Raw genomic sequence first — 27,195 nt, forward strand, 5'->3', positions numbered from 1 at the left:
TATGTGTACGTAGATACATGTTCTCCTTCTCTAGCAATAAAAATCAACTGGCTGTTCATTACCTTCCTCACTGGGCCATAGCTGGCCTAGTGATGACCTCCCCTTCACTTAATGCTTTGTGGGCAGAGCATGTTGGATTCGTCAAATGATCCCCAGAGTAATCCAGCATTTTGGAAAAGCCAGCTGCCACACCATAGGTTTATTGGCCGGGAAATAGGTCAAGATCTAAAAGTATTTGCCATAGCTCACATTACAATTCAGAAGTATCTGACTCTGGCCTATGGTAGACTTACCTTTTTCGTAGCCACATTTCACTGGAAGATCATGCAGCATGGAGCCAGGAGGTGGCTGGTCTCTTCTCCTAAGTAACAAGCGATAGGACAAGAGGAGACGGCCTCAAGCTGCACCAGGGAAAGTTTAGACAGGATACAATGAAAAATATCTTCACTGAAAGGGTGGTCAGGCATTGGAACAGGCTGCCTGGGGCAGTGGTGGAATCACCATCCGTGGAAGTGTTCAAAAACTTGTAAGATGAAGCCCTAAGTGACAGGGTTTAATGGTGGCCTTGGCAGTCCCGAGGTAATGATTGAACTTGATGATCTTAAGGGTGTTTTCCAACCTACTTAATTCTATGATTCTGTGATTACACATCTTTTGTTTGGTTTTTTTCTTTTTCTTTCTTTCTTTCTTCCCCTGCCCCTCATTAGAGCTAAGGAGCTGCTGACATTGGATGTTAACGAGCTGCTGAAATTGGATAAACTATGAGAATTACTCACTGAATTTCTTCACAGTTAGCTAAGTGGTGTCTGTATGCGTGACAAAGTGAGAGCTGACATCAGTTTTGATCCTCATCTAGCTGCTGTCTAGACTGAGACAATGAAAACAATTTACCCCATCAGTCCTTTAGTGGAAAATCTATACCGGAGAAAATGGGAGTAGCCAAGTAACTATTAAATTAGTATAATCCTGTTCTCTCACTCACACAGTTCACAGTTGGTTTTAAATAACTTTTAAAGTGAGAGAAACATTTATATAGTTTTGTGTAGATTTGAATAAATCTGTTTGCACATCCTTTAGATCCTATTTGTCAACCTTGAGGTTTATTCTCTCTGCAAATAATGGAACACAATTGTTCTAACTTTGTCATTTTGTGAGCCAAAGTCAACTCTTGCAAGACTGCACTATTCTTGAACTATATTACTTTGAAATTGAAGGGGTCACTATGTATTTACTTCTTTGTAACTAAATTTATGTACATTCACATACACAACACTATGCTATATTTATTTACTCAATTTGTAGCACAGCTTTATTGCCTAAAATGTGATATGCATATAAAAGTTCTTGCACTGAAGCCAAGTAACAAAGTACCATGGGAAAGGCATGTGACACGCGAAAGAAAGAAATGGGAGAAGGATAGATGAAGAGATCTAAATAAATCTCAAGGAGGTGTTTTGGGTTGGTTTTTTTTTTTTTTTTTGTGCATGTGTGTTCATATTACTTCTACTATGAACATTGCAGTTGAAAAAATATGAGATTAATTACTATTGATAGATTACTAAACTCACTGGACTTACGTGTAAGGAAGATAATTAGAGAAGAGAAAGGGATGACTTCAGTAAACGATCTGGGCAGGAGGTATGAAAAAAAAAGAGAAGGATAAGATGCAAACAACACAGAGAATACTGTTGAAATCTTGAGACGTACTGCAGGGAGAAGTGAGAATTATGGGGAGATCAGCCAGTGCAACATTGAAAACTGAACAGCCAAGTTCACATACAAGGTTTCAAAGGCTCCTTCCAGTGCATATTGATTTAATATTCCTGCTGCCCTAGAGAGTTCCTTTTTGAAACTGATAGGTGGGAAAATTCGGCAAAGGCAAGACACAACCTTTGCCTTGTGGCCTGCTGAAGGCTGCTTTGCAGAGCTTGTTTGCAGTTGCAAGATTGTATATCTCTTTGGGCAGGTTGTCCACTCTTCTTGCCCTGCGTGAAGGGCAGCGAAAAGGGCTTGTTGGTAACTGTGTCTAAATTTGCACAATATGGACCTATTTTTGCTAGAGTATGTGGAGTTTTGCCTTAATAGAAATAATCTCTTTCAAATAATTTCCTGTCTACAATTTGTTAACATAAACAGAATATCAAGGTGACTTTCAATACACATAGGCATAAATAAAATACTTTTAGAATATAAAAGTTCTTTGTGCACATCTTTATTACTATACAGTGAATAGCATATCTATGACACCAAAGAAAACTTCCCAGCCCGGCAGGAAATTTTACTGTATATTTTTACTTCATTGTGTATTATTTACTAAATTTATTTTCTATTATAGAACATGAAACATGTAAAGTTTACACAATGCTATTTCTAAACATTTACACAAAGATTTTGCACAAAATGTTTTCAAGCTATTCACATTTTCCTTGCTGTCATATGAAATCTGAGAATGTGTGGAAAAACATATATTTTAAATTTCCATAGTAGTTCCAGAATTTTCAGTGCCAGGATGATTTCAAAATTAAATGAGATTTCTTTGTGAAGGTATAGAGAACTATGTTGCTTATTACTTAACAAGGTAGAGGTGTTCTGGACTCGGAGAGTATTCACCACTTTGTTTTATCAAACATTTACCTTTTATCAAACAGTGCTCACAGCCAAGAACTGCTGTTAAAGACATGTTAAGCAAAACAAAAATAGAAATAAATGCTTCTTAAGTTAGGTTTTCACATAAACCAGGTAGACTGTAGCAATGAAGGGGAAGGGAGGATATGTACTTGAATTTGAAAGTGGTAAGTGCTCATTTGTGAACAAATGCTTCTTGCATTGTTACATTTTTACAGAATACATCTATGCACTCTTAAAAGTACATGCTGGCTACAGAAAGAAGTGTTTGTCTTGGTGTGTAATACAAGACAAACAAGAATATCAGTAATTATATCATTTGGTATTGAATTTTGTAATAGGCAATATGCAACATTATACTCCTATCAGTAGTTTATGTTAGTGCTGTTTAATTCTTTTCCATTGCAGGAATAAGCTGGACTGATATGGAGTATCTTCCCATACTGACTGCATCTATGATAGTGGGTTTGTGCCACTGTGTCAGTACCTTTCTATAGATACGACCTAGATATCTATAGATACAGATAAATTGAACTAAACCAGTAAGACAGTTGTCATTAATCACAGTTAAATTCAAAGTTATGATAAACTTGTAGTGGTATAATTTTGTGTCTAATTAGAAGAACAGATAATTGCACATGTTCTGGTACACTTTGGGGTTCTTTCTAAATGCTTTGCATGAGAATGCTTGGAGTTTTTGCAAAGCACAGCATAAAGTAGAATCTGAATTAAAAACATGATTGTGATGGCCTTGGTACTGTTGACACTGGCAGCAGAATTCGGCTGATCTTGCATTAGCATTTCACCTTTCTGTACAATTTAGTTTTTGGAGCAGGTTGAACTGAGCCTTGGGGGTATGGGGGGGATGGTGGGTTGGAGATTGATTTAAAAAAATAAAATTACATTTTGACATTGCTTTTATCACAGAGACACCTGGTGGTCTTTGGGTATATTTACAAAAATAACGTTTTCCTTTTTTTTTGTCTGAGTTTACTTTAAAGTTTGCTTTATCATTTATAATATGTCACATTTAGAAGTTCCTACATTATGGTACTACATCATTTGAAAATTAAATTGAGAACATTCAAATATTATCCAGTACATACTGGATATTGGTTCTCATGGTTGATCATGGGTATTTTTCTTGCATCTTCCCTACCAGAGCAATATGGAGGAGAGATTTGGGTGTCTTGTAGGCTAAGTGAAGTAAAATGTATTTCTTCCAAAAATTAATGTTAATCAGTGTTTGATTCTCATGTTTGCAGCATTCAGTTTTTGTGTTTTGTTTCTGATTTGTCTGTTTTAAGAGGTTAAAATGATGACCAAAAAGTTATGTCAGAACTAGTTTAATGTCCAGATCAACCTGTTAGTACATTAGTTAGTAGTGGTTTCTACTCTAGAAACACTGACTGACAAGATCAGGGCTATGTCACCACAGAAAAGTTATATAATACTCCCTGCATATGGAATCTTATAAATAATAGCTAATTACAGGTAATTGCACAGCATAATAGGTAATTACGTGGGATACTAAAGTTGGATCTCTTCTCACACCATGCCCAAACTGTCAGACAGACACAATCAGATCCTGGAGCAACGCCTCTGGTGTTACCACAGCTTCTTCCAGTTTCCATCCCTGTAGCCACCCTGCCAGGGCAGCTCTAGGCACCCACACACAGCAGGGACCTGCTCACACAGCTCCAGCAGATTCATGACTTCCTCATCATGCAGCTGGGCATGGCCAGAAGCAGCTGCAAGAAGGTGGGCAGGCACTGTCATCCAGCTATGGCTGCCAGAAAACTTGCCCATCGCTCTGTATGAACCAGAACAGATTCATGGAATTTTGGGGCAATCCAGAGGAAATGTAAAGTTTCTCCTGAAGTACTTTCCCCACAACTTAGCCACATCATTTTCTAGCAAAACATTCAGCATATAGGAGGAAAGAACAAGAGAACAAAAGAAAATATGCTTTAAATTAATGTTATTTAACATAGCTGGTGGTGTAATGTAAGTCAGAACACGGTAATAGTGTGGTCAGCTAAATTTAGAACTATTCTTGGTGTGCATTGGATGCTACCTGGCAAATAGGAACCTTGTAGTTTGAGTCAGCAGACAAGTAATATGTTGAAATGACATGTGGACAAAGTTACTAGTGAATTCTCAAGGACCTAATTCAGAGTAATTAAAACGAAGATTACTTCTACATTACTTCTACCTGGCCTATAAAACTGAATGCCTCTATTTGCAAGTTTTGTGTTTCTTTAACAGAGAAAGATGGTTGCAGCCAAAGAAATAATGCTTTTGGAATTTACATCAACTTGTTTGGCAAGTTCTTCTTTAACTTGTTGGAACTGTCCAGAACCCAGGATCTGAGAGCAAGCTTCCATTATCGTCACTGACTTAATAAGGGAATGGCTCCCAATGGTATGGAGTGCATTACATGTCTCATACCCACACCAGGTGGGAAATTAAACTAGAATACACTTTTTCATTAAGTTTTGTCCTCATATTCCTTTTGTTTCCTACTTCTTACCAATCACAAGGTCCACATTGGCCTTTTCCAAAGCTGTGCCTACAGTTTCTTGGCCCATCAGTCAGCAGCTAGAGGCTTCTGGTCCTTGGCATTGTCTCTGTTACCCCTTTTAGTGACCAGGTTTGTGTCTTCCTCTTGTTTATGGTTTCCCCCTTTACTCATTATTGGGTAAAGAATGACCAATGCATTGAAAAGGTCCTTGATCAGATGATGACCTTAATGAAGCAGGTGCCCTCCCCTTCTACATGCCCTTACATCAATCTGTTTCTCATCATCTCTGATACTGCACAGCCTGGTGACCTCCTCCTGCAGCTTCTTTGCTCAGTCGCAAGATGACCAGGCAGGCAAGGAGCCCATCTGCACTGGCCCCTGCCCCAGCCAGAAGCCCCAAACATCCCTGCAGCCACATCCCTGCAGAGCTGCAGCTTCTTTTGGAGCTCTCTCTGGGTTGAGGCTTCTTCTGTGCGGGGGTAATTCCTCTAGTGGATGTTGGGGACTGTTCCCTGTGGGCTGTCACCACCACTGTTGAGCACAGGGATCTTCTTGGCAGAGCATATGTCCCTTTCTGCACGCCCTTCAATGACAGCTGCTGTGTCTGTTGACTGCTTCAGTGGGCAGCACCCTGTGTCTCAGAGTGTCCCTCACTAGTCACACCAGAGTGGATCTTTGCTGATCATGAGGTCAAGAAGTAGATACACTAGATTAAGGATTCCAGTTGTGGCCTAAGAACAAATCAGGTAAATGGAGAGGGTTACTGTGACTAGTGCCATCAAGGGACTAAGAATTCTTTAGGGCTAAATCTAGCCAGATGACACATGGTAATACAGTAACAAGCAGGGAGTTCTGAGATGCTGCCTCTACAGAGGAGTGCTCTGTCTGGACGTGCTACAGACTGTCCTTGTTTGTTTATTTTTAAGACCTCTGTATAACAGTTTCATTAATCAAAACATAGCTGCCTTCTGATGATGAAGTTTACGTGTTTAGCTTATGTTTTAGATGCAGAGAATATTTCAGATTTTCGAGTTTCTTGCTTTGCCCCACTCCTTGTTCCCGTATAAGTAATAATATGTAAATTCTGTAAAGCAAAATTATCAGAAAATCTTAAAGCATTTTCCTGTTTTGGAGATGGGGAAACTGAGACACACAGACAAGAAAAAAAAAAAAAAAAGTGAGGTGCCTATGCTCTGCAGCTTTAAGGGGTAACCCAGAGTCTTGTAATAAAACCATGTCAGAAAAGCCAAAAATAGCACCTGGAGTGCAAAATAACCAGTTCTAACAAGTAGCCATGCAGCTACATGTTTGGGAAATATACTGCATTGGTCAAGGAAAGATAAATGCAAATGAACTAGGGGTGTCTTACATGAAAGGGAGAGATCTACAAAAATGATGCCAAAGGTCTTTTGTGATAACTACTCTGCCTTGAAAACAGTCACAGCATATGTTTAGAAATTTCCTATATGTGTCTCAAAACTAATAACATGCATTTGAAGTAAAAAGACTACATTTTTTAGTTTGAAACACTGCATTTTGTTATATATGACTTTGTTCTAGCAACTACTCTGTAACATGGTAATTTTGCTTGTGAAGAATGCGACTAATAATAATATTATTTTATATAATTTTCATCTGAAGAAATTACTTATGCCTGTACAGTCAAGGAGACAGCTTTAGTATCAAAGTAGCTAGTAGAATTTTCAAATTATTCAATTTTTAAATATTGTATCCACTGTAGGATGAATAATGAGCTAATAATTTTCATTTTCAATCAATTTGCTTAAAATATATTTCTACCAATTTTGAATTAATTTATGTGCCAAATTTAATTTTCATAATTACTCATCAGTAAGTAAATCTATATAAATACCACAGCTATTGACAGAAAATGTAATAAGCAAGCATTTGTATTGTAACTTGAATTTTAATTTTATTTGATCCTACCAGCCAAAGTAGTCAGTTACTATTCACAATTAACTGTATGCTCAGAATGCAGACTAGAAATTGCATAGATACAATTTTCCAGTTATGTAAAGGATAAATAGACTGAAATATTTTGAAGGAAACAATTGCAAAGAAAAGCAAAGGAAGAATAAAAAATTAAATTTACTTTAAATTTACTGTATTGAAATAGTTTACTATAATTTATTATCCTGATACTGTGAAAAATCTGATTGCACCTCTCACTAGGCCATGTTTCATGTATGTGGAAAACATATTGTCAACAAGACACTATCCAACATTTGCAGGAGGAATTGGGACAAAATATAATTATAGTTATTCTGTAGCTTACTTATTCTTTCTTCAGCAACTCCATGGTTAAAATTCCTTACAGTTAAAATAGAAAATTATTTTGCAGTTTCAGGTTAGGGTGCCATATCAGATTAAATGTGAGTAAAATAACTAATACCGACCACTGTAATTTTAGTACCTATAGATTTCATTAACCATGCAAGAATAATCCCATTTAGTTTATGCAAGTTTGTGTGAGTTTTATGCATATGATGACCACTACCCTTCTTGAATTTAAACAGATTAATTTGTTACTCCTGGTCTGCACATGTCCATGTGTCACTGGATACCTAAGTATTTTCTGTCTCCTTCTAATGAAGGGGTTTTATAGACATACAGTAGCATGGGCTGTAATAGGGTTGCATGGTGAAAAAAAATTAAAGAAAAATTAATAAATTAATTTTTATTTAATAAGAACAATGCCACATTGATTTAGATGGACATGCAAGCAAATTTTTATTTGTAATGATTCTGACATTTTTGCTTCTTCAAGAGCTCTTTGACAAAGAGGATGATTAATTCCCAGGGTTTTTTTTTCTTTGGTGAAATAGTTTCTAAATTATAGATAATAGCAAACATCTGCAGAGTTCTATTTGTAGAGCCAACAGGATGTAAGTAGAATGTGGGGTGCTAATGTAATAGCTATGATAAAAAACAGACACTGTATTAAAGAAAGCCAACCTCTTTGGCTGGTAACTATTACAATTTCTGTACCGTAACTTTCTCATACTTTCTGCATAAGAAAAGATGTGTTCTGTTTAAAGAGAGGCAGTATGTTATGCAGAACTTAAACCATGTTACATTCACAATCTTTCACACAGGACATCTTTCCATGGTTGCACATGGGCAGAGGAGCTGAAGAACATGCCACCAAGACATCCACCAGCAGCCCAAGCCTCTGAGACTGCAGAACACAATGAGAGAAACCCTTCGGCCACTGCTGAGGTTGGTGGCCCTGGGGTCCAGGAGGGCAGGGGCTCCCTACAGGCCCCAGGGAAGGGCCTGGCAGCCAGGTCCTGTCCCACCTCGCAACCAGGGCCAGGGCAGCCAGAGGCACCAGGGAAGCCCCAGGCAGTGGGCACCCCCCTGGGCTGGTGGGTGAGCAGGCAGAGCTGTGCGAGCTGGGGAATGGCCCTGCTGGGGCTGGCAGCTGCAGAATGCAAGTGGGACCTTTGCTCTGGCCTAGCTTTGTGATCTCTCATTGTCTTGAGGTTGGAGGCTTAGAATTAAAGTTAATGTTTTCCCATGGTTCAAAAGTCAGATTTATTTTTCTTTAAAGTAATCTGAAAGTATTAACATATTATCCATCCCCATCCCTTTCTGGTTTTGAGACACAATTGCAAAAATTTCATTGTTTGCCAGTCAAGAATTTCTGTAGCAACTAGATTTTTAGGATTCCAACCTCATGTAATTGACAGAAGTATAATTACAGAACAATTTTCTAAACGCTGTCCCAAACTACCAAATTTCGAAAGGACACAGTCGTCAGGAACATACCTGCACAAGGTACAGAATTAGGTAGGTAATACAATATACATGAATAAAATATTACTGGTTTATGTATCTGGTAGGGCACAAAAATGACACACAGCTGTACGCCAGGCTGAGACCCTTAAGAAAAACTTTCTCAGCCTATTTTTTACAGTATGTGTAGAAAACAACCCTGTTGCCAGATGCTTTGTTGGAGTTAGATCTGTAATATCCCCTCTGGAATGATGGCCAGCATCCTTGTAATGAACAGCTTAGCTTATGCCTTAGCTTTCCAACATCCCACTGATTTTCACAGAACTCTATGTCCTTCTTTTGAGCTTTGAAGCTGCAAAAGAAACTTATTCTTCCTTGGCTTGTGAATCAGTCTGTCAACATCTTGGGACTGTAAATTGCAGCATGCTTACTACGGTTTGCTTGAATTGGCAGAAACTAGTTGTACATATGTCAGCATCCTGTGATTATTAGCAGCAGCAGAAACTGGAGGAGCTAACATAATAAGGGACTAAAAATGTTTTTGAGGGTTCCTGTTACTCTGTTCTGATTCTTCCATTCATGTGAGAAATTATTCTGCTTTTATTGATCTGAAAACATTATGTTCTGGTAGGCAATCATACAATCTTGTTTGAATTGAAAAAAAAAAAAAAAACTCCCATCATTTTTATTTATACTCTTTCAAATTTATTTGCTTGCTTTGGCACTTTCTTTTTCTCCTATATCTAAGAACTGGGTTTCTGCACATTTTTTAAAGATTCTAATCTGACAAAGTCTAGGAGTCTGAATTCCGTATAATCTGTCATTTACTTCCTGTGTCACATACATTGTGTGCATTTGCTTCATATGCATCATAAAGTTGTGGGATCTAATGTTTGTATAGCACACTCTAATCCTTTCCACTGAGAAGTCTCACGAGAGAAAATTTATGCTGTTCAGAACATTAACTCTGAATAATATAAACATATAAACTACACATATAATTAAAAATCTCACTCTGGCAATATTTACTTTGGCTTTGAGTTAAATAGTTCTATATTATGTATGATCCATAGATATTCCCTGCATTATAACAATACCGATATGAAAAAAGTATTAAGGAGTTGAAGTTTTTATACAGTAAAAAGGGAATGTGGGAGAAGTTGACATATTACATGAAATAAAGCTTTTGTAATTTCTGTTGTTCCTTTATCCCAGATATTAAATTTCCCGTTATCATTTTTAGTGTTTGTAATAGCATCTGTATTTATAAGAAAAGTTTTATCATTAAACCTTTGAGTACAATATGGATGACTTTGAAATATCCATGAATATCAAGGAAAATGTGCGAGGCAGGAGTTCCAGGTGAAGTCTGGAGTAGGCTTTAAAAGAGAGAATTTATTAACCTGCTATTCCAGGGATTTTCTTTCTGAGAAGTCACTGTGTCTTAGGGTCTTAGTTTCAAGAAAGGGAAATAGCATGCTAACAAATATTTGCAAGAATTTATATATTCTGAGGATCTTCTGTTTCTAGCTATCTGCAGGAGTTTCTTAACAGGATTTAATCAGGTTTGTGTCACTCTGTGCTGATTTAGATGTACTTTTATTAGCTGCTTACATTGAGAACCTGGGTTCCAATAACTGAAAATTAGTTTCTGTATGGATTCTTCCATAGTGGTGTTGGATCAATACATGGTTTCTAAAAATAGAAGTTTCTAGATCTGTCAGGCCTTAGTCTGCTTTGTTTTAATGGAAGACCCACACCAAATCCAAATCCAAATAAATGTTTGTCAGCAAAATGTTTTTCACTGAAAATGTCTATCAGCAACAAAACTGTTGATGCAGAAGTGTTGTCTTCAATTAACATATCATGGGTGCAAAGAAAAGGTGGCTTACATTCTAAAAATTTGAAAATTAATAACTTTGAAAATTAATAAATATCCTTTTCAGTCATTATTTTTGAATTTTGAGATGACTATATAAAGACATTAAGTGAGCTTATTTTATCCTTTCTAAATGTTTCCTCTGTGTTTTTACAGTGGATTGTTAGAAATTTCTGGATAATAACTGCTTTTTAGTCCGCTTTCTCGTAGGACAGTAAAACATTTTGCTAGCTGTACAATAGGCACAGCACCCTTTCTTAGAAGCTGTAAAGCCTCCTCTTTTTTCACTTTGTTTGGGCAGCTTTCACCATGAGCAGAGACTCTAGCAAGATACAACCGAGGGGTATGAAGGGATTCTTTGTTGGGTAGTACCTGTGGTGAGAGGCTAGAACTATGAAGCGCTTAGTGCTTGCAACTGCTTTGAGAACGGCTGAGTCTTCTCAGGTCTGACAAGCTGTCGGTTGGCTGGGGAAGGGCCAGGCTCCTCCAAACAGGCTGACCTTTCCTGCTGCTGCTGCTGAGTTACTGTCTTCCAGTTCTCTGGAGCTGGCAGGAGGGAAAAGCCATGCAGTTTTGTGTCAGTACTTTCCCCTTTGAGTCCTGGAGCTGTTAATTGTTGTTGGTTCGACAGTTGCACTTCCATCTGTTTTTACTTTCCTTATCTGGCCTAAGTTTAGCTCGCCTGCTTTCTCACACCTAAACAAGAATTTTCTCAGTGAACTGGAGCCAAGGTCGGACAGAGGGGCCATACGAACTAGAGCTGTGGATCTTGGATGGCTGAACCCCACAGCAGAAGGGTCACACAGCAATTAATGGGAGAAGTTACTGTGAGAAAAGTACTGGTACAGAAGTCCAGAAGACAGTGAAACAAAAAAATCAAAGACAGAGATGTGAAAACGGGCAAAAGAGCATAGCATACATGGTTTAAGGCACTGGATTCTTCACATGAATATGATCTATTCAAATTCTAGCTTTGAATTTCATATTCTTGATTGCAGGTATGAAGTCACGGCCAAGTATCGAGGCATAATGATAAAAGATAACTGTTAAAGGTATCAAAGACAATTAAATCTTTGTAAATCCATATATGGAATTGACTTCTCTAACGCATGTTTGGTTAATACTGTTTTGTTTAAAAATACCTGTTATTGACTGAATTGGAAAAAAAGACATCGTTAGATCCCTTGTGTCATGGTCCTAAGGCACTGCCAGCTCTGCCTGTCCCTGCTTACTCCCAGGGCTCCCCCTTGTCCTGCCCCTGCCACCATCCTGGCCCCTGTGGTGCCCTGACCTTGCATGAAACTCTATTCAGAGAATATTAGCAGTAAAATGTCCTACGCACAGGACTGTTCATCAAGGCACAGGATGTCCAAAAGAAATGTTGCAGTCTCATAATGAATATATTAGTATCCATTCAAAGAGCAAGTGAAATTTAACCACAAGGGAGATAATATAGAACAGTTAGTACTACCGCATTGATGCTCAGGACATTATTTTCTTTTTTTTCATGGTTCTCCTACTGAGATGGTTGTAAGTATGATAAAGTCAAATAATTTTCCACCTAGTTTCTTTATGGGAAAATGAAAATAATGATAGTTTTGCTTTTTTGAAATCTGCTTTATAGAGATTTATGTTTGGTTGTTTTTGTTGTTTGGTTGGTTTTGGGTTGGGTTTTGTTTTTTTTTCCTGAGGTTTGTGGACAAAGGACTGAGATCTACTATTCCATACACATGCATGGTACACCTCAGCCAAAATCTGCAGAAACATTTTCCATAACTGTTGTGCTTTGCAATACACAGTTTGAATTTTTATTCAAATACCTAATTTATTCTCAGTCTTATGGCAGGTTCAGGCTGTGTAGAATTCAGTAAGACCATTCATCTTCACTCTCAGTGTTTGCTTGCAATGTTCGTTTCTGGAAAAAAACCATGCAAGAGTTCTGACTTATTTATGATGTGCTATTTGATTTTTAAGCTTATTTTAACAGTACAAATGCTTCATATGATCATAGAGTAATGTTGAGTTTGGATACTATAGCCTGACTCAATGCCTAAGTTACATTGTGTTCCACAGAACAGCAAAACATTGTTACTAATATTTAAGTCTTGTAAACATCATTATGGATAAATAATTTACAAAGTTGCTTAACTGTTTATCAATATTTCCTTGGTACCCTTCATTTGAAACAGGTTATTTTTAAGCCCAGGTGCCCGTACCATTGTCTCAGCTCCACTAGTCAGCTCCAAACAGGACCCTCTTAATGAAACCATAAAAAGTTTTAATGAAACTGATATAGGAGCTGATTTAATCTTTTCCCATGCAGGAGCCACGTAAATTCAAGTTGCAACAGAATATGTTTCTAACTACATGGAGACATGTATCCCTCCTAGAATGTGGACAGAGCAAAAACCATCTGAAAATACCAATATGTGCATGTCCAATCTTCAAAAGGTGGCAGAACTGATGTTTTTCACGTTTGGAAATGATAGCACATGTGCTTAGAATTGTCCCGGAACATTTTTGTTGCTGAGTCACTTTTATTGCGAAGTTAAAAAAAAAAATCCATTTACAACCTTTTTTTTTTCTCTTTGTATTTTGCCATGGTGACAAGAGACATCATTTTAATCTAACTATAGCCAAGGGGGTTTTTTTGTCAGAAACTGAATCTGTAGTTTCATACCTTACTAGATTTATAAACAATGACTTCTGCAGCACAGTTATTGCTCCAGAAGCAAGTATTTCCTAGAGAATATTTGGCACTATCATAAAAAACAAGTACAAATAGGAAAATAGATATTTTTGAATATTATATTAACAATAATATAAATTAAAAAATATTCTCAAAACCTCTAGTTGTTTCCATAACTCAATACAGTTAAATTTTGCAAGCTTGCAAATTATTTGTATCATAGTATATACAGAAAGTTTTATACAAGCAAAGATATTCTTGATTTCAGCACAATTTTGTATAGATAACATAATCTCTAAACTGCTTTATTAGCTATTTCTATTAAAATTATCCATTTCTCTTATTCTAGAATATTAATATTATTAGCAGAAAAAAAAATCTGAGCTAACTGTGGTTTTGTGCTCACAGGGAAAAGTGAGATACCAGGATAACTTCTAACGTTAGTTGTAGTCTACTTCAGGAAACCCATATAGAAAGCCTGATTGGAACCTTACCCTGTTTAATATTAGATAACCTATTATCTTTCTTAGTTGTATTCTGTTGACTTTTCAATTTATGTATTTATTTATGCTAGTGTGGTAATTGACACATCATAAATATATTAGGAGAATTATAATATATAGAAATTAATAAATATTGAGTAAAAAAGACAATATTTGCACAGGTAGTTAACATTTGTATTAGACATTTTTACATTACTGCAAAAAAAAAAAAAAATCACCTTTTGGAGCAAGCTTTTCTAAAATATGTTACCTCTCACAAAGATCTTGCTTCTTTCATACATTTAGGTGATCATGAATCTAAGAGGCCTTTGAGGAGAGCCTGAAATCTAATTGGCAAAATGCAAAATTGTTCACTGTCTTCAAACATTAAAAATAGTATACTTAGGTTAAAGAGGAGCAAGCTGCTGCTACTTCTTTGGTTCTGTACATTATCCACTTTCCTCAGGTGATGAGGAGTACATTAAGATGACAAACTACATCAGGTCTACTTTTCAAGTCGCAGATGTTAGCACTGGTTGACAGTGATTCTTCTGTAGCATAAAATAGCATATTTTCTGCTTTTTAGACTCAGAAGTTAAAAGCTTCCTATTAAGGTTCTCTCTGACTTCAGCTAAATCTAGTCTTCATCTGGTAAAGAGAGTATTTTTAGTTTAATCAAACATAGCTCCAATGAAATATTACATGCTAGTAAACCATACTAATACAAGTTAGCTGAGTGCTTGGCATTACATGAAAAACATGCAGTGAACTCTAGGAGGGGAAATTTTGTCATGTATTTATTTCCTTGGTTTCTCCTAGAGATGTTACACAAGTCTGAGAGAACTAAGGGGAAGTATTAAGTGACTGGGAGAGGATTGAAAGGAAGTAGTTTTCTGTTCTCGTGGAGAAACACAGGGATCTAGTACAAGGTGCTCAGGCCAGGCACCTCTGGCAGTTCTACCTTCCCTGCCAGAAAGGATTTACAATTTTCTGGGTCTCCGCACAGGTGCCCAGGGACAGCCACAGCAGGAAATGCAGTGAAATTTAATAGCAATGCACGTGTTCTCACTCATCATGAAAATCAGACATCTAGAGGATTATAATCTGCTGAAAGTAGTTTTTCCAGTTTCTCTATCTTCTGCTTGCTAATTAAATCTTGTTGAGCTATTTCAACTTATTGTTCAGAATCTTAAGCTTTGGAAGATGATAATCTTTTAGATGAGATAAAGTAAGTTAAATGTACTCTGAAAGTGGTATCTTATCTTTAATATGGAAATGGTATAACTTGGCCTTGGAGGCCATAAGCCACCTGTGAACATAAAAGATATGTTCTAAATGCATGTGATGTTGAAACTGGAAAAATTAGTAACTAAGGACTAACACGTCAAATTAAAATTTCATTCAAATTTATAAAAAAGAATTCATGAATTATTAGCCAGATGTCATATCTTGGTGCACAGAAAGAACAGTTTAAAGCCAAAAGCATGTGGTTGATTTTAAATAACCTGATCTCATGTGTCTCCTTTTAGGATGTAACATTTGCTAAATCTAATAAGGAAGAAAAAACCTCACATAAAAGATTTCATAAGTGGCTTTTGAGTATTGTAAAACAACATGGCCAAAGGTCTAGACTTACTACTATGGAAAATAAAGTTTAAACTGGACTCAGGATTCCCATTGATATATTTCCCTTGAACATAACCATTCAAAATAGAATTCAATTAATTCAGTAGTAATCTTAATAATTTCCTGGGAAATGGATGTTCTTCTCAGGCTAACCCATAGCAGACATTTTCATATGTGTTAACTTTAGGACTCTCAAGGGTAGAGTTAGAATGGCTTTGTTTACCAAAGGGCTCCTTATTACCAAGACATCATATGGAAGAGGCTTTTTTTTTTTTAAAGATGTACTGCAAGTAGTGTGGGTTATCTTAGATGCAAGGTATTTGTGACAAACTTAACCTTCAGCTGCATCATGCTGTCTTCATGGGTACTTATCTGTTCAGACCACTGCCAACAGGTAAATTTTGAAATATTAATAGAGATGACTGTGAGACTACATGGAAAGAGACAGATAAATTGTGCATAGTACCTTTCATAAAAGGGTATTTTTAAACTATAATAAAGTTGCATGTCTTTAGATTAATGGTAACTCTCTTTTACACCCACTTCTAGTACATGGTTTGGTGTAATAATTGCAGCTTATTTGTGACATACAAGTACATCCATAATACTGTTCCTGCTGTCATAGCTGAAAAGTGATTTGTACCACAACTTTAATTCAAGACATTTGCCTGACACTCTGCCCAGACCAATGTATTTTTTTTTTTAGTGCTCTTCAGTAATAGTGTTGGAAGTATATCTCTTGCACATTTCTTTGTGGCACTGTCTTATGCTGTTTACAGTAGTCTCAGGTGATTAATGTTTTTTTTGAAGTTGTGATTAATTACTTTTACAGTAAAAACAGGTAGGTTAAAAAATGATAGAATAAAAGATTAAAGAAGAGTTCCCTATGTTTCTCATTAGGATCTTGAGAAATTACTTAATGAAAATTGGGTATTGAATTATCCGTAAGAACTACATTCTTGATCACACTTTAATGGTGCAGAATAGCCTTGAGTAAAGAAAACTGCAGAAAGATAAAAATAGTCTATTGTTGTAGGTAACATTTGTGTATGAAAAACAAAGAAAAAAAATGACATTGACCCTATCCAAAACCCAAAAAACAGATCATGCTTGACTTTCTACATATAAATGTCATCTGGGTTCTAATTTTTATTTAATCTTGGGTAAGGACAACTGACCTAGTCAATGTCATCACAGTCATATGGAGCAAGATCTTACACACATTCATGCTTTTTATGGCTCTTTAATTGCTGTTGACCTATAAGTAGTGTTAAGGCACTAACTTTCAACATCTGTATGCTGCTGATGTTTATCTTTGTTTTGGACTACAGGAAAAAATACCAGGAACACATCTTCCTTCGGATGTTATTTATAATATTCTGATTTAATGACCTAATTATGAATGCTTCTTTTCTGAAAGAGATGCAGAATACTCAGAAACCTAAATGAAAATACTCTTTTTGTTAATAACATAGCACCTTCAATCTTGCCAAATTATGTCACTTAAAATGCCAAAGATACAAGATGTTTTCATTATTGAGAATGGCAGCCCTGCAGGCAGACAGATGCTGTTGCTTGTAAAAATTAATAAACCATAACTTTTTAACTTTTTAACTGTATTTACAGTGATTAAATTTTTTGTTGCAGTCCCTGTTGCTGTTTGAATATTGAGTACCTGCAGCATTGTTATCCTAGTAAGAGAAATAACTATTTATAGATCAACAATGGCAATTACGAATTTTCACTTACAGTGAAAAATTGGAAATGCTTGTTTTTCCAGAATGGGATAGGTGGTGTTTATAATACAAATTTAGACATCTTCCCTGCTTAAGTATGTTCTGATTCTTATTCTTAGGTTAATTGAAGGGGGAAAAGAAAAGATTATTTCTAAAGCTGTACTTATTAATAGCAGTCACATTCTAAGGATGCGGAGTAGCATCTCATCCTGAAGTCTTCCCAAAATGATGATGGAAATATATATTTCTCGTACACTTCACTGCAGTGTTTTTGAAGCTTTCCTGAAAAAAAAAAACCCAACCCTTTTATTTTCTAATTGATATTTGAGGAAAACAAACTGAGATATCTGAGCATATGAATGATTAATCAAGAAATACATTTTCCCTAAAAATGTGAAGCTTTAAATTTTTTATTATAGTGTGGGACCTTTCACATTTTTCATCAGAAATATATGTAGAGATTACTTGATTTCTTTTATAGGAATGTGTTGATTAGTACTGATTCATTCAAAGCCAGATTTTTGTGTTTGATTAAGATGATGAAATGAAAAATTTTGCTAAGTCTCTAGCTTCTTTGCACCCACATATATGTCTTTCTAATCAGTGCATTAGTGCATAAATCTAAAATTCACAGCACCATCACACTTGTGTGCAGTTAATGAGAGGTTTGGCAAGGTCTGCAGAGATGAGATTAAAAATTATATGACTTTTTTGCCCTTATCTTGTTCTTCATGCTTCATAGGTACCTTCTACTGTAAAGTTGTCTTCTATTTATTTTCATCATTTAAGGGTGTATATCTGGGGTTCAGGTACAGTAAAGAATGACTTTCTATCCTTGTATATTCAAATGCATTGTGATGTTTATTGCTTCACTTGTATGAAATTGTGTGTAGTAACAGAAAATAGTAAGATTAAAAATTAGTTTCATCAACAAAGAAGAACTGGTATATTTATGTGTTTTTTGAGAATACTTGAGGAAGACCAATTTCAAGATGTTACAATTCTAGTGCTTCAGACCCCTCTCTATTTTCTAATTAAATTAATAGAAATGATCAGATCTATTGCTATTTATGTTTGAAGTGCTTTATTGGTTTTTGGCTTGAACAGTATTGAGGTTTAATTTCTTATAGCTGCTAAGGAAATTGCATCAATATAGTAAATATTGTTAACTTCTACATTTTGAAGAAGACTGGCTCTATTTAATTTGTCTCAGAGGAGAAAGTTAATCTTCTTCTTTGGCTCAGTAATCCTGAAAAGGATCAGGTCTCTTCCTTCGTGACCCCAGAGGTTTGGATCTTGATATTTAAAAATTCAAAATTTGGCTTTCATGTTCTGTTAATGCTTCTCAGTGGATCTTGGAAAAAGCGTACTGCCAAATCTCAAATGCACTTGAGTCTACCCCACATTAATCAGGGGTGCAAAAGTCCAGTTGACAGCTAACTCCATGTATCAAAACATATGTTCTAGATTATTGATGCTTTCTACAATCTTTATCATATTTTCTGAATACAATTTTCTTACAAAAATAATGATCACAGTCTCAGTCTCTTGAAAAGCATATGAATGTGCTTAGTATGAACTTACAAAGAATTGTTTACATACCTGGAGACTTTTAGGAAGACAATTCAGCTCCCTATGTGAAGTTCATGTGTTAGCAAGCTTGCATGTTGGCATCATCTGTTTTGTAATTTTTACAGTCATAAGCCAAACATCAAGGTCATGGTCAAACAAGACTGAAAGGAAGAATATATTTGCATGCAAAAATATAAAACCAGCTGATTATTACACTTATTTTTCTTTCAATAAAAAATTAAATTGCTTACCAAATCTAGCACCATAGATGTGTCAGATTCCTTGCTACCTTTCGGTAATAGTACCTCATAGTACTTCCCCTAGCATCAGGAATAGTTGAAAAGTTGCAGTCCACAAGCTTATTTAGTACGAAAAGTTTTTATGGGTTTTTCGTTTGGGTTTTTTTGTTTGTTTGGGTTTTTTGTTTGCTTTTATGCTTTTATGAAGTTGATGATATATTTCATTAAAGTTTATAAAACCTGTCATCTGCATAGTTTGACCAATACAATTTCACAGAGTAACTTCCCAAATTTACAGTATAATATTTTTAATTAAATTTAAATGCATCTTTAACAACTGTGTAAAATCAAGATTCCTCCAAGAATTGGCATTTACTACAGAATGTAACAGAATAGAACCTGAGTTTTGGTTATAGCTTTACTACTCATCTATTATGCATTATTCTTTTTTTGTGCCTGTTTTTCCTGAAGAGTATGGTTTTTCTTTCCAAAAAGTAGTTAATGACAGGAGAAAAGAGTTGAAAAAGAGGCTTTGAGGATTTTTAAGACCTCCATGGCAAAGAATTCAGCATAGTGTGTAAGTAAGTATCTAAAGGAAGGGTGCAACAAAGAGGATGGAGCCAGACTCTTCTCAGTGGTGCCAAGAAGGAGAGACAATGGGCATAAACTAAAACACAGGAAGTTCCAGCTGAACATGAGGAAGAACTTCTCTACTGTGAGGGTGGCTGAGCATTGGAATAGGTTGTCCAGAGAGCTTGTGGAGCCTCCTTCCCTGGAGAGAGTCATGAGCCACCTGGATATGTTCTTGAGCAATGTGCTTTAGGTGATGCTGCTTGAGCAGGGAGGTTAGAATAGACGACCCCCAGTGGTCCCTTCTAGCGTCAACCATTGTGTGATTCTGTACTTCCAACAGTGCTACTTTCTTCATGTGGTGTACTAATTTTTTTTTTTTTTTTTTTTTTTTTTAAGTTTTGAATGTTGAATGATACATTCTCTGTTACAGGTCTTCACTTGTGAAGGTATTTTCAGTTGTGATCAAAGTTACTTAACTTCCTCTCAGGTAAAACTAATGTGCATCAATTTATTTAGAAACTGAGAATTTGTTTGAATATGGGCAATGGAACATGCTTCTTGGATACATTCAGAGATTGCAGGAAGTGAAGAATGGTAGAAAGTGAGTTCTGTAAGTCATGAATGGGTTGGAATGTGATTAGTTACAAAGAAATAAAATACTATGTAAGTTACGATGTGAATATAACTTGATTTTAAAATGTGAATTGATTTCCTGCAGCAGAGATAGCGGAATGTAGCCAGAGATTTTTCATAATAATTTTCAACATCTTCTAATTACTGAATCAATTATGAAAATACATGTATTGGCTTGATGATATACAGTTATGCAGAGGGAAAAACTAGTTTGATTATAGGATATTTAAAACTCAGGAAATATACTAAGAGCAAGTAGTGGCATACGAATCCACCCAACCTGGAAAACATTATTACTTGTGCTTAACTACTCTGATTAGAATAATTAACTTAAGCTTATATATAATATTTGGGGGACTGGAGTCGCAGTCTTCAGTTTAGAGTGGTAGGGAGAAATAAAAAGCTGAATAAAGCAATACTTAGTGAAGAAAATATGGAAAAAGTTTTATATTACATAAATGGCTTGTATTTAAAAGAAAAATGTGGGTTTAGTTTTGATAAAGCCTGACCAATGAGAATCTTTTTCAAGTTACTGTGGAGTGGTCTTAATGCTGTAAATAATCCTGTTGGCCAAGTCCCAGTACAGTGCAGATGAGAAAAGGATGCAGGAAATTCTGTTGTTTACACATGTGTCTGTAACACTGAGAAGCAAGAGGAGCCCAGCAAACTCGGAGGGTAAGGGCTCTTAAACATGTGGGTTTGCTGTTTAATTTTTATATTTCTCTTTAGGGACAAAATATGAGTTACTATCATGCTGATGGTAAGAAGGAAAACAATCTGAAATACCCAGCAAAAGTATTGAAGATCAGAAAACAGTATTTGAAACACATGGCTAAGTCAGATTTACCTATATTTTTCTCTTCTATCCTTTTCACTACTATCGGGGAGTATTAATTCTAACACCCCATTAAATATAGCTTGTTTTTCAGATGTAGTAGGATCTTTACTTACCATAGCCAGGTAAGTTTTCAAAATCTTCAAGTGGCAGTTTATTAAATTATTATTTCATTAGTATAAATGCAGAAAGTTCAAGGGTTATACTGTTTCAATACTGAAAAACTTTTTTAAATCACTATATTAAATGCATCTGCAATAGGGTAAACTGGTAAAGCTTTCATAACTTTTAATCATTATTGGTATTATGAACATGTGTCATGAGAATATTGTTATGAGTTTGCAGCAGTTCATATTGCTTTTTATTTTTGTTTTCACAGTGTTTCTATTTTCATAAATTACACTAATGAGTTGTATAAACCTAATTTCCTTCAGAAAATACCTGATGATAGGATAAGAAAAAAGAGTGTTCTTAGCTGTATGATATTGTTCTAATGCAATGAAATATGATTTATTGATACTAGGACTTGTTGATGCTGGACAAAGATATATATTTTGCATTATTTGAAAGGCAAATATCCCAGATGGTATGAGACTGTATTGATGATCCATTCCTAATGAGAACCAAGGGACAAGTTTCAAAAGTAATGTTGATGAGTTTAATAAGTATATATAACAAATAGTACTAACAAACAGACCTCCTTCTGACTATCCAGATAGCTGCATTTTGTCTGTCTTAATTCTTACTGACTCTTTTTTGCTAGAAGCCTAGATTTTGGTTTTGATTACCTATGTTAGAAAATCTACGTTTTTTCAAGTTTCTGAATACAATTCTTTGCATAGTATAATGAAGATAAAAGGTTTTCTGTAATCTATTTGGTATAATTAATAGAACTAGTCATATCTCTCTGTCATGTACCCTCCTCAGAGAATTCTGTGAAAAGCTTAGTGAAAAATGTAAAATTAAGAAGTCTGTCCTTCTTATGTATTTACATGTATCCAGTTTTGAGTTGAGGCCACTCTTTCTTATGAAAATATTAATGTTAACCTCGGGTAGATCTGAGAAATAAATAGTTAGAAAAAGAATAGTCTAAAGCAGCTGGTAATGAACAGCCATTATACACTGTCATTAACTTCAGCACCAAGAGGTATATATCTTGGAATCATTTGAAATGTACAGATTTAATGTTCTGCTAGTTGACTCTTCTGTGGGTTGATGAGACTAGGAAATGTTACCCACTTCCTTCTGTCTGAAAAACAATATTCAAAACAAAGTATGTCAAAGGAGCCAAGATGAGTAACCAGTGCTTACACAATTAATTTCTTCTCTTTTGGTGGGGCTACTCGATGGCCTACTGTAGGCAGTGAGAGAATAAATAGCTAGGCTTCTTTATGCATTTAAGTAACCTCTAGGCTACAACACATGGTAATTTGTGGATTATTTCATGTGGCCACTCTAGGAACTGTAAAGCCATGGCTTATGTGACAATATGAATTATTTCTTAGGTACATTTCTCTCAAAGACTTAGTGGAGTTGGAGTCATCACCGGATGCTATCTTGTTAAATACCTCAAAGGAGTCCTTGAACTGTTGAAAGACATGAGATGGTGCTAAAATACTAAATACTAAAGAATAGTCATTAATTATAGAAGAAATTTCTTCTAAAACTATTCTAATAAAACTGAGCATGTCTCTGCACAACAGAATCATTAATTCTGATACAACTGTATCAACATAGTTGAACAAGCCAAAGGGATAGGCTCTGACCTAGAAAAAGCTAAATATTCATGAGCATTCTTACTTGTCTGCTTATGTGGATGGGAAAATCACTTATTTCCAGATTGACTCTGAGTAGTGTTTTGAAGAAAAATTGTTCTGTGTCCAAAAAAGCATTGGAATGTTTCATGTCTTTGTCTGAAACAATGCATCAGATATCTGTGATTAGTTTTCCCTACTCCCAGTGTGATGAAATTGCTTTTGAAAGTAGGTCATGTTTTGATTAGAAAAAGATCATAAATGGTTTCAACTATAACAAGACAATTCTTCATCTCTTATATCATAAAATTTCAGAATTTGTCACAATATGAACAGGAATTAAAAATTTGACTTTTTCAGGGACATGCCTTTATATCTTCACATATTGAAAACAAAATAAAAAAATCCCTCAATGTTGTTTTGTTACTAAGCAAAAAAAGCCTGTAAATGAAAGTGAAGGCATCCAGTTTAAAGTAACATTCAAAAAGTTGTCAGAAATGTGGTATAAACTCTCAAAAATAGAATTTTGATGATTTTTGTTTAAGTAACGAAGCTTCTTTGTACATTTAAATGACCTCTACTATTTGGATGGACAAGTATTAGAATTGTGTCTGACCTAATTCTTGTTTAGTAAAGTGCTTTTCAGAATGGTTGAAGAAGTCTGGTTTCAGTTGCCTTTTTCAACTTTCTTTTGAAACTGAAAAGAGCCCAGCTGACCTGATCTATAACCCTATGTGAAAAACATGGAGGGGAAACAAAGGAAAATAAACCCAAACCCACAGATCTTTGAAGTCCTCAATGCCATTTGAGAGTAACTGAGCATCTTAAATTTTGGCTATACCAAATAAGAACTTACAGAGACTCTCACAAAGAGATTAATTTTGATTTTTAAATAAATAAATAAATAAATAAAACATTAAATAGTAGAGTGCTAATGTTAGCAGTGGCTGGGAAAGGAACCTAGCCATTAAGAATCTGACATGGTACAATGGTATTTGTTTTAAACAGTGTACTGTAAGCTTAGTTAAAGCTTGCTAGCAAATATTTATGTTTCAGATATCTTAAACAGATTAACAAACACCGTGGATAAACAGCTGGATGAAATGTTTTTAGCCTTCGTTTCTTTTTTGACTTGTAACTTACAACTGGCTTAAATGCTTGCAAATTTTAAAAAAGCCTTCTAAAACCAATTATGAATGACATGCTCAAAGGCAGATCTAATCTTGTGGATTATGTATGTCTTGGATATTATTCCCATACTTTTCCTTCTTTCCAGAAAAAGTTCAGAGCAAATCCATAAAAGATATTCTGTGTCATGTTAAAGGACTGTCTGTCAGTATAAGCAATATAACACATGTGTGTACTGTCTGAGCTGCATATCCTGTATTTACACGCTGACAGCTCTGATTGTGTAGAGTCCTTTGAAATTTTCTGTTGTTGACTGACAACTGGTTCAGATGCAACTGAGCTGAGCAATGTAAGAAGCTAGCTGCTTAGCCTACATATCTCCAATAAAGGGGATATGACACCTTTAGCACTGCTGTTCATTTCAATATGCAGTAAAAACATTTGTCACATTAAACACACTAACTTCCTCTGCTTTCTGTGGAAACAGAGGAGGAAGGCTCATGCACTGGGTTATTCTTTACCTCAGCTGTGGAACTGCTGGGGAAAAAAAAAATCAGAAACCATTTTAATGTGATTAAGAGCAAATCTCACTGTGTCTTTGACAGTTCACACTTATCCTAATTACCTAGGAAGTTGATTTTGCCTCTTTTTTTGCATTGATCATATCCTAATAAAGGTGATAAGCAACATCAAAGAAGAACTAGCCAGGCAAACTGTTGTGTCTCATAAACCACAGCTAGCTAGTTAAATTGAGTTAAGCTTGTCTTGGCTTCTGCTTAATACTTAGTTCTGTTCGAGACTCTCCGGGAAAGTTGATCACTTCACACACGCTCCCCTCCTCCCTGCATGATCTGATTATACAACTTATTTTTTTAAGTGTGGTGGCTGAGAAATGAGTATCAGTTCTATAGACTTAAATGTATAAAAATTATAGTCCATACATTATGAAGGTTTGTAATCAAACAAAACATTCCTGGGGAAACTAAGTTACTGTAAATTTTACTTAAAACAGTACTTCAGAGCTTCTTTTGGCCTTATGGGTAGAAAATGACAACATCTGTATGTACAAATATTTGTTACACATATTTAAACCTAAGGATTTGAATACAGCTTCAGACGTGAGAAACCATCAGCTTCTCTATGCAAAAGATTTTAGAAGATATTGCAATGATATGTAATGACTTTTGTTAACCAGTAGACCTAAATCACTATAGATATATAACGCTGGTTCTCATCTTGAAGTAGCAACCAAACTGCTTAGAGCTTATTGGAAGTGGCAGCCAAAAAAAGGAAAAAAAGAGTAGAATTTGTTTATTTATTGAATTTATTGTATTCTGTGACTACTTTCCAAATTATCTTTTTTTTACGAATGTGTATGTGTACAGTATGTATATAATTTGTATAATATCATATAAAATACATTAGTGTGTTTTAAAATAGATTGAAGCAGTGAACAGGATTTTACTTTAGATATTTAGACATGGGGAGAAAAATGATAAAAGGAAAAGCAGTACATAGGACCACAGAGAAGTGGACCAAGTGCTTTTCTGGTACATCCTTCTACAAAGAGAATTACAGCATTTCATTTTGAGCAAGATGTATCCACCAGTGCATCCCTGAGAATAAAAAGTATTAGGCATGCATCATAGATTGTTTCTCAGAAAGGAATTAAAATATCTAAAGATTAAAAAGCATACTCTTTCATAGGGATTTGTCTTGCAGATCTCAACAAACAATCTGGCTATCACTCAAACTCAAGAAAAAGTAAGTTGACACAAAATGGGCTAATTTCTTATGGTGCTTCTCTACTTACATGGTGTTTTGTGAAGCATTTGGCTACAAGTTATGTATTCAGAGGTTCAAAATTCATGATCTTTATTCCTTCTTGTTTCCTGGCTGTTATGGCAATGTTAAATCCAGGAGAAGCAGGCATGTACAGCTCCTCAGAAATCACGCTGCTTGGAGTGTCATGGAATGGCTGAATTTAGAGGGGATTTCTAGAAAGCATCTAGTCCAGCACCCCTGCTCAGAGAAGATTACTAGAGACTTCTATATACCATGTCTTTGTTTCAAAAGAATTGCTATCAGACTAGAGATTTTATTTTCTCTAAAATAGGCAGGACCATTTTCACTTGGAATTGTAAATCCTATTTAAGGGATTGGAATAGGTTATGGGAAAAAATCCCAAATGAGGGTAAACTGGCAATGTGAGTGGTTGGACCAGCCTGAGGGGCACTTAGGGCTCCTTCGTGTTTCATTTTATGAAGCTATAAATTATATGTATTTATAATTTTACTGTACATGTCTTCATGTGAATTATGAAAACCTTCAGGAGAAGCAAGCTACTATTAACAATAGAAAGAATTCCTGCTCTGGTGTCAGAGAACTTTTGTCTCTTATAATGAATACTGGACTATCAAGCAGCACTATACTTAATAATGTTGTATAGTGTAAAGTGCTTATTTCAGTATTACGTTGATTGCTTTATTTTCCTTTGTTTTCTCTGTGGTTTATTGCCCTTCAGTCACTATCTTTAATGCACTCATCCTTTACTTTTTCTCCTGGCAATTTAGCTATACATCGACTGCTAATATAATAATATACTTTCGGGGTACTTGAGAAACACCTTGTCTGTCAGAATATTTAATATGGTAGTAAAATGAAATAGTCCATACAAAACCACTATTTTCCTGAAGCTGCTTTCTGGTTTTGAACCTTTTAGGCTTGATATAGTAGTTGGCAAACTTTGTTTCTGGATTTTTTGATGGAAGACCAAGCTTGTTTCTCTCTTTTACTTTCTTTCTCTCTGTCATGTTATTTCTTATCATCATCTAGCAGTAATCAACTCAGAAGTGGGATCTGACTGTAGTTTTGCACGGATTCTACTAAAAAATGCTTACTTAAATTTGGTCCTACTCCCTTTACTGCTTCTGAAATTTTTAACCTCTCCTCACATTAAATGTATTTATTTATTTTCACGGCAAAAGTGTTTATACCATAAGGAAATAATGAGGTAACTAGTGAGTTTTTAATCCTGTCATTTAAAAATTAAGGAACTTTGAAATTAAGATTTAAGCCTGACATTGTCTCTTGCACTTCAAAAGTTCAGGCTGAGGATAGGTTATAGAAGGAAGATGAGGT

The 27,195-nt window shown here is 35.5% G+C and overlaps 1 protein-coding gene across 1 annotated transcript in view; it reads left to right on the forward strand.

Moving 5' to 3' along the window:
- Window positions 1–20,930: 20,930 nt before the first annotated feature.
- CCDC102B (coiled-coil domain containing 102B) overlaps window positions 20,931–27,195 on the forward strand; it is a 41,888-nt gene continuing 35,623 nt past the window's right edge. Inside the window, exon 1 of the mRNA XM_030478601.1 lies at window positions 20,931–21,012. The gene's annotated coding sequence lies outside the window, so the exon portion shown is untranslated. The remainder of the gene's footprint in view (window positions 21,013–27,195) is intronic.

The sequence above is a fragment of the Strigops habroptila genome, chromosome 1 (assembly GCF_004027225.2).
Source record: "Strigops habroptila isolate Jane chromosome 1, bStrHab1.2.pri, whole genome shotgun sequence".
NCBI lineage: Eukaryota > Metazoa > Chordata > Aves > Psittaciformes > Psittacidae > Strigops > Strigops habroptila.